Here is a 20,427-nt window from a genome sequence, read left to right as displayed (position 1 = left end):
AGATTTTGGGTGGCTCGAATCCTAAAACCTTACATAACAGATAACTAAAATTAGTCAATATAAATATTACCTATGTTGTCATAATAAAAGCCTATTGGAAGTAGTTAAAAGTGTGTTTTTTTAGGTGTAAAAACAAAAACATTTTTTAGTTACGTAAATAATCTTTTTATAGAAGTTGAGTTATTGTTGAAATTTGCTACTTTTAAATACAGTTAACTCAACATTATTTATAAGTAAATCATAATGTGTCTAAAGGAGAAAGGTCCGAACCTTTTTTGCAAATACAACACAAGATTTCTTTCCCTTGGTAAGCAAATAGTTGATTTATTCCTTGAGATCAGTTCATTTAGTATTAAATTAAAACATTCGTTAGCTGGCTGATGTATGTAGAAATCAGTAATACCCACAATGGACAGTGATTCGGAGTGTAGGCCTTACAAGTCTAGCATTTATATCAAAAGATAAAAAGGGAAATTTAAACCACGGGAGGGAAGTTACCTGTCATCCCTCAGGTAATTGGCACCTCTGGGACTTTTCCCTCGAATGAAAAAGTGATATTATCAGCGCTTGAAACACAAATAACAAAAATGCAATTATTCAGTCGAAGGTTACATTGCTAGCCCTTGCGGCTACCATCGTAAAATCATGTATTTCGAAATACCCTCTGTTTCTATAGTTCAACTGTATGTTTTTAAAATATATTCAATCACTAATAAACATTGATATACTTTTTAGTTTACTTTTGGGTTATGTTATTGCACCCTACTTCGACAACCCACAGCAAGGACTAAGCCCGGGCTGTGGAATATAGACCAAGCCTAGCTGGTTTGGATCCTAGCCTTAACAAACCGACACAACGAAGTATAGAAGGATCCAACAGTAGATAATGAAAGAGTTACACAAACGGACAGACGGACTAACGGACTAATGGACTGCGCTTTTGATTTTTTATCCCAAAGTAATAGCCTATGTACCCAGATAGACCATTTCAACTGGGACATGTTTGGTTATCTGCTAAAAATATTTATGAAACATTACAATTTAGAAAATAAATTATAATCAACTAGCTGTTACCCGCGGCTTCCTAATTAGTGTTTCAGGATTGCTTTAGAGAACTAGTTTTCTACAGAAGCAAAGTGAGCCACTTAAAGATTTGCAAATAAATTCAAATCAGACCACAACAGTATTGCCTTTTTCATTTAGACAAATTACATAAATACACTATTTTCGGTATGTTGTAGAGTATTTATATTGACTACTAGCTGTTACCCGCGGCTTCGCACGCAATCTTTAGAACCGAAGTCCTTATATTACTTAGTAAAAGCAATTATGATGTGATATGATGGGAGTCCTATAACAATTTTAAAACGTAATTAGGCATACATCAGGTAGATATTATTTAAGTTCATGGTAAATAGTATCATAGTTTAACTTAATTATTATGTCGTATTTGGCACGTGTAGGAGCATTTCTGGTTCTAATTAATTATATACATAACGTCACAGCTGAATCTGCCTTGTCACCCCGATCAAGAAAACACAAATCTCGGATCACACAGGTCTCGGAAACTTACTTCGGTCAAAAGCGTATATTTCCAGTCCTTGTCGTATATTTCAGGTCTAAGATATTTCCAGTACCATAGTAGAGTTTGCCTTGTTGTTCTGACGAAGAAAAAATATATATACTTATGTAGGACCGAGATGCCTAGTTCGGTTAAAAAGTGCCTACTTAAGACCGTTTAAATTCACTTACCTACTATGTCACAGTTTAGCTTGCCATATTGCCTCGATCAAAATACTATATACGATCGATTATCTAGTTCTCGGAAATCTGTTTTGGTCAAAATCGTGTTGACATAATTGAGTTTGCCTTGTCCTGATGAAGAACTATTACGACCTAGGAGGAAGTCCTAGCTACTTACTATGTACTTTCGGTATAAGAGGGAAATCCTTATTACGGTTTTTGCAACATTCCAAAATAATCGTTATTAAATTTTTGCGTTACACTTGTTTTTGGGACTGTAGCAAGAATGAATCGTTGAGGCATTATAGTTTTCATTTCTCTGTTTTTCCATAAGCCGTTGTTAAAATGTAATATTATAATGTCAAGGAAGCCCACCCGTTTAAAGTAACTTATGTGAAAACATTCATGACTTTGTTCATTAAAGTTAGTTTTATAACAGTATTTAATGCATTAGATGATTTTAATTTGTCACTGGCGCAGTCTGGATTAAAATTATATATTAATGTTTTATTTACTATCTGGATTACACTACCGATCAGGCACTGTTAAATTTACTTATTATTGATAAAATTTAAATGTAAACAGATGTTTCAGAAAGTTTGTCAACAGCTGTTTAGTGCCAGTTTAATTTGAATTATGAAATGTAAAAACTGCAATTATTTCTGAATTAAAAAAAAAAAAATCAGGTAACTTTTTTTACTTTATTCTTCATAAAAACCTTCCTTGGATTTCAATGGACTTTTTACAAAAAGAATTAACCGAATTGGTCCAGCCGTTATCGAGATTAGCGCTTACCAACACATTTCGCCATTAATTTTTATTTATAAGATAAATAAATATACACAAAAATGCACACACAAATATAAATACAAATAAATATCATTAAATATTGATACACAAAGATAAGAAACAATATACAAAATCATTTATTTGAGCACACATATTCAATAGTTCAAAGACACGATTATTAGTATATTATTAAAATGTCCTTAATGGATATCTATTAGTCCAAAATTATATTTAAAACCTTGCAATCTTGTGAACATATTTTAACTCTATATTCAAATACTGTTATAGTTTTATTGCGAATTTACAAGGTATTTCTTAGCTTGCAGATTTAGCCAGTGACAGATCTCGCAGTGGACTGTGACGTGGTCGCACGAGCATCATACTCGTACTACACGTGCCTCGCCCGCCGTCAAGCACCGGAGTGTACCGTTCCCACTCACGCTCAGCCCACGCAGGGTCATGTCATTGTTTCCAAATTTACACCTCACATGATTCATATTCATAGTCAATTTCTTGGGTTTTCTGGTCCTAGACAAACCTCACACAGGGTTAAACTCAATTTCAATTATTGGAGGAGGAAAATATATTTTGTAAAAAATATATTTAAAAAACCATTAAACTCAATTTTAATTATTGGGAGGAGGAAAATATTTTTGGTGAAAAATATATTTAAAACACTATTAAACTCAATTTCAATTATTGGGAGGAGAAAAGTATATTTTGTAAAAATATATTTAAAACACCATTAAAATCAATTTTAATTATTGGGAGAAGGAAAATATTTTTGGTGAAAAATATATTTAAAAGCCATTAAACTCAATTTTAATTATTGGGAAGAGGAAAAAATATTTTGTAAAAAGATATATTTAAAGACCAAACTCCTTTCAGCTACCTCAGAAACCTCAAAAATTGTTTATTTATTTATAAGGTATTGCACCATTTTAATAATTACATTACATTCATATAGATAGCCAAAGCAAAAATCAATAATAATAAAACCTTGCAAAAGAGTAAAAGCTATGAATTGTTCTATATAAATAATTAGAGGTACAAAATTGATAGTGTGCTTTAAATTTTATTGACCTGAGGAATTAAGCTGGTTATAAAGTAAATAATAAATTTTAAGATTTAAACAATAATAACATAAATATAAATCTGACGAATAAACACTTTGATTTATTTCAGATTAGTACCCGACTAGTGTACATAGTCCAAGAATAAGAAATTAATTATCATGACACGGTCTTCATGAAGTTAGCCGGTTTTATTTGAGTTTGACGAAGAGAAAAGTGAAATGTTTCAAGTGGAAATGAGTGTGTACAGCTTTAATCCTCCGTCTTACTTGAAAATCATGATGTGCCTAGAAATGTTAAATTAAACAAGCTTGTAATTGTGCTAGACGCTCAATTCAGTCCATCTAATCCAATGAACTAATAAACATTATTTACTGTATAATGGATGGCATAAATACTTTAGTAATAAGTTAAATATTTCAAGGAGCAGAAATTTGTCTCAGGGAAAGGGTAGCGTACAAAATGTAAACAGCCAAACTTACAAAGAAAGAAATGTAAGGTTGATAAGTATTTAAAATTAGTGCCTGGGTGATTAACTGGCAATTGACGTAAAAATCAGTTGATTTTTTCCCATTCCTACACATTATATATGCAATCAAAATGATCTGTTGTGTTGTGTTGAAAGTTTCCCATGAGGTTGAGGTGACTTTTCCGTTAATAAAACCTAAGCTGGATACTTAATAAGATGAAATACCAACACATTAACTGAACAATACTTCACAATGTACTCATGCAGTTAGACGTCTCACATTTGAATCCGTCATATCAAATTTTGGATAAGACAGAAAGTATTACGTACGCATATGAGTTATTACAACAGGAAATTCGACAGTGTAACCTGTACTGAAGGAGTTTCATTGAAAATAAAAGTGAATAAAGATACTTCTTTATTACCTTTGTAGGGTCGCGGAATAGATTTTCAATATTGAAGTATATGATACCGGGAATTCTCAGAATATAATATAATAAGTACGACACCATCTGGCAGTCCTCTGTCATTCAAGCTCTTCTTTTGTCGCCTTTATTGCTCGATGGCGGAAAAAGAGTAACGCCGACACATTTTCAAGGATGTAGCATCGCTTTTGTAATGCAGCATTAGCGTTCAGTACCGTTCTACTATCTACAATGGGCCGTAGGTGTTCGATTAATAGTGTGGATACATGTTCAGATTAAGCAAAATAAGTCTTTGTGAGTTTATAGTGATTGCTTATGACAAATCTCATAAATAAAAATACTTGCTAAATATGTTACTAAGCGCCAAATTAGGCAACAGCTTGTTGAATTCGGCTAATTTTTCAATGATATACAGGGAAGGTTCTTATAACAAGAAAAGCTAGAAAAGTCTTTTGTAATATTCTGGAAAATAATATATATATATATATATATATATATATATATATATATATATATATATATATATGATTCAATGTTTATTGAAATTAAATAAGGCTATTGCCATTTATACAATTTAATGTAAATTAAAAGGTAGTTTGACAGGTATTTGGTCTTCCGATCATTTGTTAGTTTGCTTATTTAAACGCATATGTGACAGATATGGCCAAATACAAAATAATTGAATCGGAAAAAGTAAGCGCTCTGTGGTGTAATGGTAGCACACATTCACCCGGCAAGTGAGAGATCCGGGTTCGACTCCCGGCGGAGCAAGTACTTTTTGTGATTCAATGTTTATTGAAATTAAATAAGGCTATTGCCATTTATACAATTTAATATATATATATATATATATATATATATATATATATATATATATATATATATATATATATATATTCATAATCCAATTGTATTGACACTAAAGAGCTATCGAAACGTAACGCTGAAATTCGTGAAAGAGGCTAAAACATTTAATTTAATTGTTATTGTATTCAAAGTAAAATACTTCTTATTTAAAAATTTCTACATCAGTGTCGGGTATAGAATTTATCCAGATAATAAAATTGGAAGTACTAGCCAAAATAAAATAAACCCAACTATAGCACTGGATATATGAGGCACCATTCATGGAGTTTATAAGCAATAGATTGGGAATAAATTACAATGGACGAAAGTATAAATGTGTTGAACGAAGTAGGCTCCTAAGATGTAAGAACATTCTTATTTTCAGATTACAAAAGTCGGAAGTAGAAACTATTTTACTGAAGTACAGATTGGAGGTGTTCAATTAAACATTATAGTACTTATCTCAGGAGTGTTGGGGAATGCCTTTTAAAAAGGAGTAGGTCATAGCTTCCTTGTTAGTTGAAAAAAGGCGCGCGGAATTGCCGCAGTATTTAAAAAAAAAAACACACTACAAAGTGCGTTTTGGTTAGTACAAAAGTGTAATCTTTTAAATTTATCGGATATTGATACCAAACCCGTACTGATCATAGCTGAGTAATACATCATATTAGTTTGTCATAATATAACATTTCTGCCCACCAATATTTTGGGTCTTTCGGTAAGTATTTAAAAAATATAGATATCGTGTTACGGCGCCCTTTTCTTGTTATTTAGCAAGAAAATTCGTGTAAAACTGCGGGTAACTGTTGGTGTTAAATCAAACAACTTACACAGTGTGTCTTGCATGTTACCATCAAGTATTTTTCTACATTTACCAGTTATTGGTTGGTACCAAACCATTCCTGATCATAGCTGACAAGTACATTATATTAGGCTGACATAATATGACGTTTATGCCCACTAAATATGTTTGGTCTACTGGTAAGTATTAAAAAATATATCGCGTTGTGGCACACTTTTTTGTACTGTTAATTTATGCAGAAAACATTAACGCTAACCATTTTCATTTCCATTTTTTCGATTTCAATATAGAAAATCAAAATATTTAAAACCAAATTTTCCAGCACATTCATATTCAAACAATAAGTTAGTTCCAGTAGGTGGGTTCTGGTAGGCGAAAATTACAACTAAGCCAAATTAAACTTTACTACCAAAGAATGGTAGTATCAAGCATTGAGCATACTTTGGAACCTTTGTAAAGCATAAATTATGAGTTTTGCAATGTTGGTTATGATGGTCGATATTCCCTCGCAAGAGACCGCATCCATAAAGTTCCTTGGGATGTACTTTAATCGAGAGCCGACAAGGGACGTTCTCATTGATATCGTATGCTCGAAGGTTGCTCCTGGAATTTACATTTGCGCAACCTTCCAAAAGTTTTGCTGATTCATGTGTCTATTGCTAGCCAGAGTGAAGAGTTTTCCACACAGGATGACCTTTTATGTCTTGTTTGAAGCCTGAGTTTTGTGAAAAATCCTGTAGAGTTTAATAGTAGTTCAAAAGAATTAGGTTTTTGGGAAGTTTCAAGAAATATATTACCCTAAATTTTAAAGGGAACCAAAAGCCAGTGTCGAATGATATTGGGTTGAGCTTGCTGCATCTCAAAAGATAAATTTTTGGATAACTAATTTATCTACTTATTTGTAACTCAATTTAGCATGAATGATAGTCCTAGACATGTATAGTAAGGGAAAAATAAAATAGAAAACTGAAAGGAAGACTTTTTAGAAGTGTACAACGAGAGTGTCTTCGAATTTGACAATTCGTTTTCATATGATGAAGCCCTTATCAGGAAATATTGAGGAGCTAAACGCCAAAACAAAAGACCTTCACGTGACCAAATTAAAAAAGGATATGGCGGTATTTTAGTAACACATGTAATCTAGTGTGGACATAGGTACCCGCGAATTAAGCGAACTAGTGTGACTGCTACTGGATAGGTAACCGCTTAGCAAGTTTCTTCTTGTAATCTGCGATACTAGAGGGTTGGAGCCTCCTCAGCAGAGATTATAAATTTACACAATTCGTATAAAATACCTAAAAAAATGGCCGCCTCTTTCTGGATGCATTTCGTCCCTAAAAGGCATAAGATATTTTATAGATTCGTCTGTACTAACGGCCATCTTGTTTTTCGTTCTATACTAACAACTCTACACTTTAAATAATCATGTTCGATTTCTATCTCGTTCGTAGAATTGTGAGGTGCTTCATTTAAAAAATATCATCATATTAATAAAAGAGTTATGCTCAACGTTGTAATTACTTCTTTGAAATAACACAATTTTTTACTGCATTGATTCATATTTTGAAAAAAAGAAGAACTCAATAGCGGTTTTCGGATGCAAACTGTATCTTTAAAATGCAATATCTTCTGTAATTAAAGAGCCAAAATTAAAGGTGCAATAGTGTTTGAGATTGAAAATGCACTCAACTGGTTCAAACAAGTTGTATAACAAATTATTACATAATTTATGAGACGAAGAAAAAAGGTTTGCTGTTCGGAAATGCTCCAGAGCCTGCAGAGACTGAAGAGCAAAAGAGTGGTTATGGGTTTATTTCTTGAGATTATCATAGTTTCAAGACACATTTGAGATCTGAGACACAATTATGTCTGAAATACGACTTTATCTTACCACCGCTTTATAAGTAATAACTCTAAAATACTCACTATTTTGACGCAGTTTGAGTAATTTTTGGAAGATCAGCTGCTGAAGCAAGGTCATAGTATGCCAAGTCTTTGCACTGCACGATGAAGTACACATAAGTGCTAGACTCTTCAGCTAGTTATTGCAATGTATTTTAGTTTGATAACAAGTTATCAGATATCCGATGTTCAACTCCTTGTATAGCCCGTGTATGTGGATCAATGTCCTCGTCTACAACGCCTTGTAGGGAGTGTAGTGAGTCACTCACCAGCCGACTGGTGGCGGCGGCGACCTCCCCTCTCCCGCCAACCCGCCAGGTCCACACCTAGTCATGATGAACGGCACCTGGAACTGACGCTGGGCACCGAGGCCTCCCACTGAGGTCGCGGGCGTGTCTGGCAAGGCAGTCAAGGTCGACCTCAGGAAGCCGGTGGATCAACCTACAATACCGGTGCGAACCTACGGGCAGGAGCACACAGGTGTTGATATGTAGAATGACATTTTGATAAAAAAAGGGTACCTACAATCATTTACAGGGAGTAATAACAGCAAAGATTTCGGAGAAAGGATTTTTAGAAGTCCCTATAATGTAAAGTCATTGAAGTAAAGTAAGCAAAGTAAGTAAAGTAAGCAAAGTAAAGTAGTAAAGTAAGTAAATTAAGTAAAGTAAGGTAAGTAAAGTAAAGATGTCTTATTTTACCAGACGAAGTTAGGGCTGAGAAGCCCTCTCTAACAATTAACCTGGGGACCAACGGCTTAAAGGTGACTTCCAAACCACCACCAATGACCGGGCAAGCGGGCTGCTTGAAAAGACAGAATCTTTCAGCAGTCACCTATTCAAGCAGTAGCCTAGATCGATGTTGCTTGATGTAGTTATATTGGTGAATTTGTAAATTACATGTATCCAAATCATTTCCTAAAACCAGCTAAGAATCGTCTTGTTGGTTAACGTTTATACTCAAATGTGAAGTTCCCAGTTCAAGTTATTACCATCACTGCATATTACTGGATTTGTTACGTAATGTCCACCAACAATTTACTGTGATTTTTATACTCATTCATTTATGATTGTGTTTAACTTTCTAACCGAATGTAAAAACCTTCTTTGTGTGGATTGACGATGTGAAGTTCCAGTACTTTTTAGATTAGGTGCAGATTATTATTTATTATTGTACAAAATTATAGTGCCCTTACCAGGATTCGAACCCGGGTATCTGGGTTCATGAACTAAGCCACTACTACTCAGTTACTTTGGCTGGCAATGATGTTCTCAAAACCATAATTTTGAAACCAATATTGAGTCGTAACGTCTTCCATTATGACCTAGTATGGGATTGCATTACCTCAGACTGTAGAGGTCTTGTAAGCTTTTTTGTTTGGATTTCATAAGGAGAAGTCCATATATTTTCTAACCTTATTCTGCCCACTGGACAATGTGAGATTCTTATCAAACTGAACAATAAGAGTTGGCACAGATAAGTTGGAGCTTCTTATCTCTAATGATTAGAAAAAATACGATAACGGCTCTCTAGGATCCCAACTTTGGGCAAAGGAGGTATGACTATCAGAGCGACAGCAGCTGCATGAACTCAGTCTGATATTACACCTACTGAACGTTTGGGAACTCTAAGTCGATTGAAAGGTTAGAAGTGCGTACACGATTCATATCAATTCGCAAATTTATCATTAATTACAATTTTATTTCTTCTATCCTTGTATGTAGATTAAAATTCCAAAAAGAATTTCATAGGTATTGCAAATCATCTTTAGAATTAAAAATACATTACAATAACTTTGAAGATCAATTTTAATACACACAAAAATAAAGAACAGAAAGAAGAAAAAGAAGGGAAAGAGAAGGGTTCAAACATATCCAAAGTACTCGTGATTTGTGATCGGGACATTCTCTGCAGTGACAACGCCTGGACTAGACTCAAAGTAGGATTGGGTATGTTTGAACCCTTTGATTTCCCTTCTTTTCACCTTTTTGTTCTTTATTTTTGTATGTACTAATACCTCCCCCACCTGACGAAGAGGATAGATTCCAATCCTCGAAACGTTGTGTTATAGTACTTTTTGTAACACATAACGATGGCAAATGTCCGAATTCCTGTTATCCTGTAAAACCTTCTATAACAAACTTTAAACAAAGAACTCTAACATATAGGCTACTTGACAGCTCATAATGATAAGGTTTTGATGAGGTTGTACCACTGTCCACATGAGAATCTCCCGGTAAACACCCCTTTTGTAATTCCTAGCTACGCTACTGTGTCGTACTCGTGTTATGACCTCCCGACCACCAGACGCAACTGCGGTCGCGGTCTCTGTCGGTAATGTATATCCAACCTCACAATATGTAGTAGCATACGACCTTTGTAGGCACGGTCGTTCAGGGAACTGAAGAAGCACATAAATAGTACCGCAATAGCCTGAGAAAACATAAACTTTTATAGGCTGAGCGTTAGCAAAACCTATTCCTCGAGGAGCTGTTTTCGAGTATGTCTGTCTATCTGTCAGCACTATATCTGGAAAAGGAACTAACATACAGACTTGAAAATTTGCACGAAGCTTCATTTCTGCATAGGCAACATCGAGGTCGATGATGGTACTTACAGACGCGTGAAATAAGGATTAAGCTTTGACAGATGTAATACCTTCAATTTGGAAAAGGATCCTGACGAACGATGTGCAATTACACTAAAGACCCCTTTTGTACCCAAATAGTTCACAACTCGTCAAACAAGTACTTAGAACATAGTATTATGTGTTAAATAAGAATATTAATACCAGATTGAATATTTAAAAATATGGACCTACGTGTCTGTACAGTTTTAAATGCGTCTCACACTCTCTTTTCTATAAACAGAAAAATAAATGTTATACTACAAGCCCTAAGATTAACTTTTTTTATTTTCTGTGCCATAGGTATACACTAAGCTAAAAACATATGCGGTATAAATTATATAGCTTTAGTTCTGATAGAACAAATATAAGTAAATACTATAATTAATTAATTCAGTGAATACAGTATTAAGCAATATTTTTTAAATTATGAATGAAACTTGTAATAGTAATTCCGAAAATGTTGTATTTGATTTTTATGAATGAAAAATGATAGTATCAAACAACAGTTTTGCAACGTTTAGGAGAAATTAATACCATTACAAATTATAACTTTTTTTGCGCCTTCCATGTAACAATGTTTCACAGGTGCTATATCCGTGTGTAGATCACGTTTTCAATTATGAAGGCTCTAATGCAGCTCGCACCAAGTTACACCGGTCAGGTTTATAGTTTCCGTGATACTATTTTATAGCATTTTTACCACAAATTTTATTAAGTGCTAGGTGTGCTAAAATTACCCTTCTAAGAAAAATTCTTTTTGGACATTTGGACATTTGCGTAAAGCTTGTCACACTCAAAGCGCCCGTTTGAAGTTTACTGTATTTTATATATACCGATATATTTACTGCGGAGGATGACTTTATGGACATTTGGACATTTGCGTAAAGCTTGTCACACTCAAAGCGCCCGTTTGAAGTTTACTGTATTTTATATATACCGATATATTTACTGCGGAGGATGACTTTTTGGACATTTGGACATTTGCGTAAAGCTTGTCACACTCAAAGCGCCCGTTTGAAGTTTACTGTATTTTATATATACCGATATATTTACTGCGGAGGATGACTTTTTGGACATTTGGACATTTGCGTAAAGCTTGTCACACTCAAAGCGCCCGTTTGAAGTTTACTGTATTTTATATATACCGATATATTTACTGCGGAGGATGACTTTTGGAGTGGACGGAGCCTCCTGGTGACAAGTCTTAGGTATCTATTTAAGCGCGAGATAAAATAAAAAACACACATACACCAAGACAGGCAAAGAACAAAAACTCAATAAGGAAATACATAGCAACGTTTACCCCATCGGGCGCACGACGCGCTTTACGAATGCCCGGTGTGTACCTGATCGGGTACACGACGGCATTTGTGAAAGATCGTGTGTACCAGATGTGGTACACGTCGTCATGAACGTGTTTAAAGGTTGTTGCAAGCCTAAATATGAGGGATACCTTCCCCTGAATGCAACAGGCTGGAACAGAGCTACCCTTCGAAGGTGACATGACCCGCTATCCAAAACATGGGATCTGGAATGGAGGCGGCCCCTACCCTAACTTTATCCATCCTGAATATCATGTCACTCAGGAAACAAGCTCAAATATTCAGGACTAAGTGTTATGACTGGTTTCCTCAGCTTCTTGTCCTAAGTGAAAAGAACAAAACAGTCAAGATATTTAACCAATAAAGGTAAATTTATGTAAATATTAACCCTTTGATACCAGCCTCGGATACTGCGGTCTGCTGAGCAGTACTAAGGTTAAGAATCACTCTCAATATCTAAATTGTTATGACAATAATACCTAATTATAAACACACATACACTCAGAGAACTAAAGTCATCATAAATTCTTAAACGAGTTTAACTGTTAGTTAATTTTTAAATTTAAGTAAAATTAAGAAGAGAAGTATTACAGTTAAAGAATACAACTACAGGGTACTGAATAAGACTGGATAAATCCCAGAAAAAGAGGAAGGTGCAAGGAGTAGTATTTAGCCTACGTCTAGTATAGCGTGTCTGTAGGGGGGTATAACATTATGGAGCTAAGGCAATATCGGAGGCCATCTTGAAACCCGCCATCTTGGATTTAGGTAGAATTTTTGTAATACGGACTACGGAGGGGTGATGTCGCACATCTTCGTGAGCTGAATCATTCTCAGGACGACACATGAAATCTGTTTTAAGATAGCTTTATTTTTGTAAAAGTTGCTACCTACTAGAGACAAAACCTGGGATACGCCCCCATACAATTCGGACGGTGGGAGTAATCATATGTAAAAATAAAGATCTCTATCTTCAGGGCTCGAAAGTTCCGTCTCATTGCTCATTAAATTTAAAGTCCAATCGTTCTGAAATTAAGGAAGTGGCCAGCAAGGGGATCCAAGGGGTCCGGAACCTCCCACATTTTCATTTTTTTTCAGATACTGTTTTAGTAAACAATTATTATTATTATTTATATAATTCAGAATTACATGTACTGAAAGATCGTTTTCAACAAAGAAACGGGTCAAGAACTTTCTAAGGAACAAGATGGGGCCTTTTGTCCACTACGAGAAAATATCAGTTGTCTGGACCCTTTAACTAATACAATCAAAGCTGTGTAAGACAGTTAACGCTGTTATATAGTTTTAAAAGTTGGACTACTGCGTAATCTTTATTTGGTGTTGTCTCATATTAAAACTTACAATTACACTTTCTATCATATGCTTAGTATAAGAACGTATTGTTTGATTAGTACTTTTTGATTGTTGGTGATTTAGGTTTTTTTCTGTACCGCCTATATTGTTATTTTATTATTTATTTATTTCTGAATATAGTCCTACAACTTAGAAATCAGTATTATTCTAAAGGTACAGCGTTTACGCTATGAAATGCCTCTCATATTTGTCAGATATAGTGTTAGTCGAAATCGATCAAAAATTCTGATTTTGATCATAACCATTTTTTTACCAAAAGCTCTATTTAAAAACTTTATAACTATAGGGAAACCCCCAAAGCCATCTGAATGTTTATAAGCCTTTTACCCTAATATCTAGATATCTACGGGTAGTGATGTGCCTCTTCATTATGTACAAACATGAGGTCGCCCAGATATAAGTGACACATTGGTTTTTGCTGTACTTAGGGTAGGTCAAAATGGAGGATATAAACCGTCCAGAAATTATTCTTACTAGGGATAACACCAATGTGGTAGGTAATTCAGAGCATATCTTTTAGTTCATTTCCAGTAATGTTAGGTTTTTTTGAAGTGCATACATAGTGTGCATGAGTTGACACACAACTTGTTTGTTGTAATTTCTGATTCATGCGTGCCACAATGCTCTGGTTTGATTTATTTCGAAACGAAATGATTGCAGGCCTCGAAGCGTGGCTTTACTGGTTTCTTGTATCACTAAACTATGGAAAATTTTGGAAAAATTCTGTTTTTCACAATCATTTCATTACTCAAAACAGACACTTTAAAACTAGATGAAAATTATGACGTTTTCCATTGGTTTTTGTATGAAAATGAGATGGAAACATTTAATTTCATCTTTAAAAGATGTAATTACTTTCTTTAATACAAAAGTTTCCACCACTCTATTGATTTCTGGTTTTCTTTGTTTCCAACGAAATGGAGGAACAATCTGAGATGGGTGTTACTTTAGGAAGTGAATTTCCCTCTATGTGGGGAATACAGTAAGGGATGGAAATTGAACTATATATTAATGCTGAAAATATCTTGAACTGTCCAATCAGTGTGTTACATATTTAGGTACATTTTGCATATAAGTTAGCATATTTCAGATTACAAACGCGTGAAATGAGGATTAAGCGTAATGTAATACCTAATGTAAACAGATGTAATACCTTCAATTTGGAAAAGGATCCTGACGAACGATGTGCAATTACACTAAAGACCCCTTTTGTACCCAAATAGTTCACAACTCGTCAAACAAGTACTTAGAACATAGTATTATGTGTTAAATAAGAATATTAATATCAGATTGAATATTAAAAAATATGGACCTACGTGTCTGTACACCGCATTAGGTTTTACATTAACCTCCATTCTTGGATACAGTATAAATTTTCATCCAATTTTTCTTCCATTACTTGACCACTTTCCCTGCTCAATGTATCTAGTTTTTCTAGTAAGAGTCCTCTTTTCCTCCTCTTCTCAGTATTCATATTTTTGTTCATACTTAACCAGTTTAGAGTTGTTGACAATAAATGTAATTTAACCCAAACAGGATGTATTGGACTTTATTGAATGTATGGGATTTCAAACACTTTGAAAATAACTTAATTTTGAACTACAGTTGAATAATCACTTGATGAATTAACTATCAGATACAGTTCGACTACAACACTTATCTTTAGCTCTAAGCATCAAACAGATTTGTTTAATTTCAAATCAGATTCCATATTTCCTATCGATTCCAAAAGAAAAACAACCCGTATTTACTGTTTAAATAGTATTTTTGTAGTTTTAAACAGATTTGTTTAATTTTAAATTAGTCTCCATGAGTGGAGTTTGTTTCGCATATTAAGATCCAATTATAAGCAAATATGTAACTAAAAATGTTTCCTGAGTACCTAACTCACACTCTATGTTAGATTTTTTTAAATATTAGCCACACAAAACTAAAAAGTCCATGTACTTCTGTCTTTGATAAAAAAAAACTTGTATTAACTGATAAAACAGTCTTTTCCTAGGTTTTATACAGATTTGTGCTATACAGATTTCTTTCATTTCAAATTAGTCTCCATAAGTAGAGTTTGTTTGACAGATTAAGGCATAACTATAAGCAAATAACAACCATAAAGTCTTCCTGATTACCTAACTCACATTCTTTGTTTGATTTTTATTATCAACCATAAAATACTAATAAATCCATGTACTTCTGCATTTGTTTCTGAAAAACTTGTATTTACTGTTTAAACGATCTTTTTGAGGTTTTAAGTATAAAACAAAATGTTCTTTAACACTTTCCAAAACCTAGTTTCTTCACTATAGCTCAATGAAAATGTGATAAATATCTCGAGGCAGCATCACCCAGGAAACAAAGTAGCAAGGCAACTTTGATTTTACCTGCTTCCTTAGATTTCGTAGCTGTTCCAAGGATAAGTACGGCTTTTGTTTGAGTTCCATTTCACTCTCTCTGACAATCGTATTTCCAATTTTTATGTGTTAGGCTCCTTAAAATAAATGATACAATATAAACGACCTGCAGTATCTAATAATAAATAAATACATAATAAAACCTGGATTTCAACACATCCATTATATAATATGTTACAAATTACCCCTACACTATACGTATTATATATGTCCTACAGAAGTCAGCTATATATCCCTGTGTTATCATAAGTACAGTAGGGTACGTTTTATGAAACTTGTTATGTTTCATATCACTCTCGATAGACCGTAAGACGTAACTTCATGCACATATCGTGGCTCTGGTGGGAAGAGTTGATTAAATGTAATGTCAAGTTAAGCTCCAGTTAGTAGAGCGTTTGGAATCTAACGCTGTCGCAGGCCTAACTCCTGGCATCTAGAGTCATGTTCGGCTGAAAAGATCCAAAGTCGTCGACAGAGAAGCTCAAATCGAACTCTTTGCATCGTTTCGAAATCAGAGTCAGATATACCTGGACTAAAAAAATACAATGTAACTTTTTTGAATATCTTCAGACGAACATGACTTTAGATGCTAGACGTGGAGTCTCGAGACAGCGTCAGATTCCAGACGCTACACAAAGGGCAAGGTGAGCTAGAGCTTGACTCAACAAACACATTAACGTCATGGTTAGGGAATATTGTAACTATCGCATTAAAAAACACAAATTAGTTAATTGGCTAATTAGCTCATTGCGTTATATATTATATGTGTGTAAACGTAATGGCAATAGTGTAATTTGTAATTATTACACCACAGCGACCGATAATATTAAACTTAGAAACAGATGATAGTACTGTAAGTGTCGCATACAGTAAAGTAGAAACTGGATGACATTTGTAAGCGGTAGTGGTTTGTTATAGCATTTGTTATAGTGTACCTGCGGGGCCTGTTTGTCACTCTTCTCTTCTCTTCTTAATGAACGTCATCTTCAGGATATAATTCCGATGTATTTGATAAAACAAGATGAATATATTATCGTTTTTGATAATTTCATTAAAAAAAATCTCTTACTTAATTAAACGAAGACTCAATCTGTGATATAGTTAAACATCAGTTAATGTACTATCTTTGCCAGCTTTATAAGCATAGTATTGGTTTACTACCTTGATTTTTTGGTATAATGTTAGATAATATGCTCAAATTGAGTGCTGAGTTTCAGATTTTGTTACTAAAAATAAGTGGTAGATAATCAATTTTTTGTAAAATTTAAAATAAGATTTTCTTGAATTTTAACGGTTTCAAAATATGTTATGTTCTCATATGGAGTTGTTGTTCTCAGTCACGCAACTCTAATTAATTTAATTGTGCAAAACAATGTAATAAGCAGTATCATGTTCGGGTAGATAATTATTTCTAGCAAATCTATTTTTCAGACATACAATTTTAACAGTTTGTACTTACTTCTCAGCGTATAGTTAGTTGTTTATAAATTTAAAAATAATAACAGTCAATCTTTTAGAAAGGGATTATTGTGGTTGAGTAAATAAATAAGACTCGGGTCAACATGAACAGCCTGCACTCACAAAAATCTACAGATAAACAGGTAATAAAGGAGGGACTACACGGGAAGTAAATCGATTTGGTGGTTACGACTACTTGAGTATAATAACATAATTCTAAAGAGCACACTCTTGAGCCGAACTCTGAAGGCATATGACCAATATATTTTGGGTGGCAAAGTTACATTATTTTCATTTATTTATTCATACTCATAAACGTAGAAGTCTGCCCATATGGGCGATAGCTGTTGATGAAAAGTTTAAAGTCTTGGGAATTCGTACATAGTTTCCTCTTCTGCCAAGGAAGGAAGACATCGATTTTAGAGCCAAAAGGTAAAAGAGCAGCAAAATTTGCTCTAAAAAGTGAAAGGGTTTTGTGCCTCATTAGCACACACTGCACGCAGCACTGTAGACAGATTCTGTTGTGGACACCGGGTAGTGGGGGCCAGTATTAGCCGTGTAACACAAGTAACCCACACGGATAGACAGACAGGTCTACTGCTTTTAAACCTTTTGACATAAAAATCAATAGCGTTCTTCCTTGGTCCAAGAGGAATCTATATATCAACTTCCAAGACTGAAATTTCCATCAAGAGTTATTACCCATATGGGCATACGAAGATACAGACAGGTGGAATGCTCTTTGACTTTTCGACCTCAAATCAATAGCGTTCTTCCTTGGTCCAAGAGGAACCTATATATCAACTTCCAAGACTGAAATTTCCATCAAGAGTTATCTCCCATAAGGGCAGACGAAGATACAGACAGGTGGAATGCTCTTTGAGCTTTTGACCTGAAAATCAATAGAGTTCTTCCTTGGACCAATAGAAAGGAATCCATTATCAAATCTCTAGGACCTTTCTATTGCTTAGACGGGCAGACAACAACATTTTTAAGAGACCGTTCCGTCATGAAAAAATATATTTCTTCTCATTAATGTTATGTTTTTGAATATCAATAGAAAAGCAATTTGCAGTCTTCTATTAATTAGCTATGCAACTATAAATTCTTTTTACTCTTAACATTTTACAGATGACATCTTTCTTGTCATCTAAAAAAATGTACGTAATATCTTGTCACATGATAGATTCACATTTGTATTCATGGTTAGGTTTCGTAACAGTGTTAAAATAATAAATATTTCTGTGAGCTAGGAAGGGTACTACAACACAAGAGTGCCCTGAAATCACACCTGACATCGTCGTCCCTGGGACTCAAAGGGAGTTACAGTATTGCTTTCACGAGGATTTTAAAAGTAGTATTTAATGTTTTTGATTTTTAAAATTCTGTTGAATGAAATTCAAAGTAAGTTTGAAGCGCTATACAACAAACATGACGGTTACACCGGACGAAAATTGGTAACTTGTAAGTTCAGCCCGCTCCAAAGCAGTACCTCCTGGATGAAAGTTTGTAATGGAATAATGGGGGATGAAAAATTCAATGTCCGACAAGTAAATGAAGGTGGTAATTTATTTGTAAAGGTGGAGGTGACAGAGAGTGGGTGGCCCCCGCCCCCTGGAGGTGAGGCGCTCTCAGACAGACGTGCATCAGTGCCGCGCCGGACCCCGCGCTGTCAGTGCGTAGCCCAACACTGGCTATGTGTAGTGCGTCTGGATAGATCGCTCGCCTTGGATAAACAGCTTGTGAGCAGCCCACACATTTTAGTATGCCCTAATTTTAAGAATAGACCAACAAAACACCCTCTTCATTTTTTGAAAATTAATAGTAAGTATAAATACGTACTTGATAGTAAATCGTTCTTTATAGTACGGTAAGCAATTTATTACTTAAAGTTATTGTTACTTACTATTTGGATTTGCTACACATTTTCTAATGTAATCTGTACCGACCAAATATAAATTGGATTTTTGAGACAGTTTTCCCACCGGTACTCCGGTTGATGTTATTAATGGAAAGACATACAACTCGAAAGATATTAGGCAGGATTTTACGAAACGGTATGACGACACGAGAGCTTTTAAAACTCCCAAATGATTGATACGTTTTAACACAATAAACCACTCGAAAATGACATTAAACTACGTATGACCTTGGAACTCAATTATATATTAACATTTAAAAAGTGAATGTAAGTAATTATTTCATAGGTATTTCCCCGCAAAACTATCCACTGTATAATTTACAAGTGATGCAAGGCAAATGAGGATCTCTTTTTTCATTCATACACTTCTAGTGCCTTTGAAGTTCCATTAAAATGAGTGGATGTTTTACTTGTTTACAAACTTTAAGCTGCACTGTAGCTATTTTCTACAGGACAGTTATTACAGACGATAATCAAAACCTCAGAATATCCTAGCATTAATCGAAAGAAAACCATTAAATATCACAATTCCTTTTGATATCTATACTTCTGTTTGATTTTTCACATGCGGTAAAATTGGGAGAGACTTCTCGGCTGTGGCCGTAGAAGTATACCTTTTATTAGTATAATGGACCTTGTTCTGGACCGACCTTTAATAATAAGGTCTCGCACAAGACAGTGGCTTATGTAGACGTGCAGAGTAAGGTTTATAAAGGAATCAGCTTCTCTTTTCACAAGAAAAACATAAAATTACACAATTAAAAACTTTTGACTTCCACAGATTTAAATTTACACAAAAGTTTTAGTTTTAAGTTTTAATTTTCAAGTTTTGTTCTCAATACGCTTACAAATGAAACTGCAAAGTATTATTTCACTAGATTTTTGGTATTCGGTTTTATTCTACAGCTTAAAAAATAATCATTGAAATTACATTATTCTAAAATAAGAAAACATCCGTATATATTTAGTTTGAATAAAGTGTAAAGTTGTAGAAATATTTAGTTTTAAACGATATTGTGAATAATACGTGTATATTCACACGATCGGTTTTTATTTCAATTGAGAAATATATTTTATCCGTGATATTGTAATCTCCATTTTAAGCAAAATAAAACCCTTAGTAAGAAAAAATAATTCAGTCACATTAAGAGGTTTAACCATTTAACCAGTTATTTTTTTACACTTCAAAATGCTAAATGCCAAAAAGGATTTTTAAATGTTTGACAGAGAGTTTTATTTAAATAAAAAACATGCATATGGATAGCA

This window comes from Homalodisca vitripennis, chromosome 4, assembly GCF_021130785.1.
Source record: "Homalodisca vitripennis isolate AUS2020 chromosome 4, UT_GWSS_2.1, whole genome shotgun sequence".
Classification (NCBI taxonomy): Eukaryota; Metazoa; Arthropoda; class Insecta; order Hemiptera; family Cicadellidae; genus Homalodisca; species Homalodisca vitripennis.
This window is presented reverse-complemented; position numbering follows the sequence as displayed.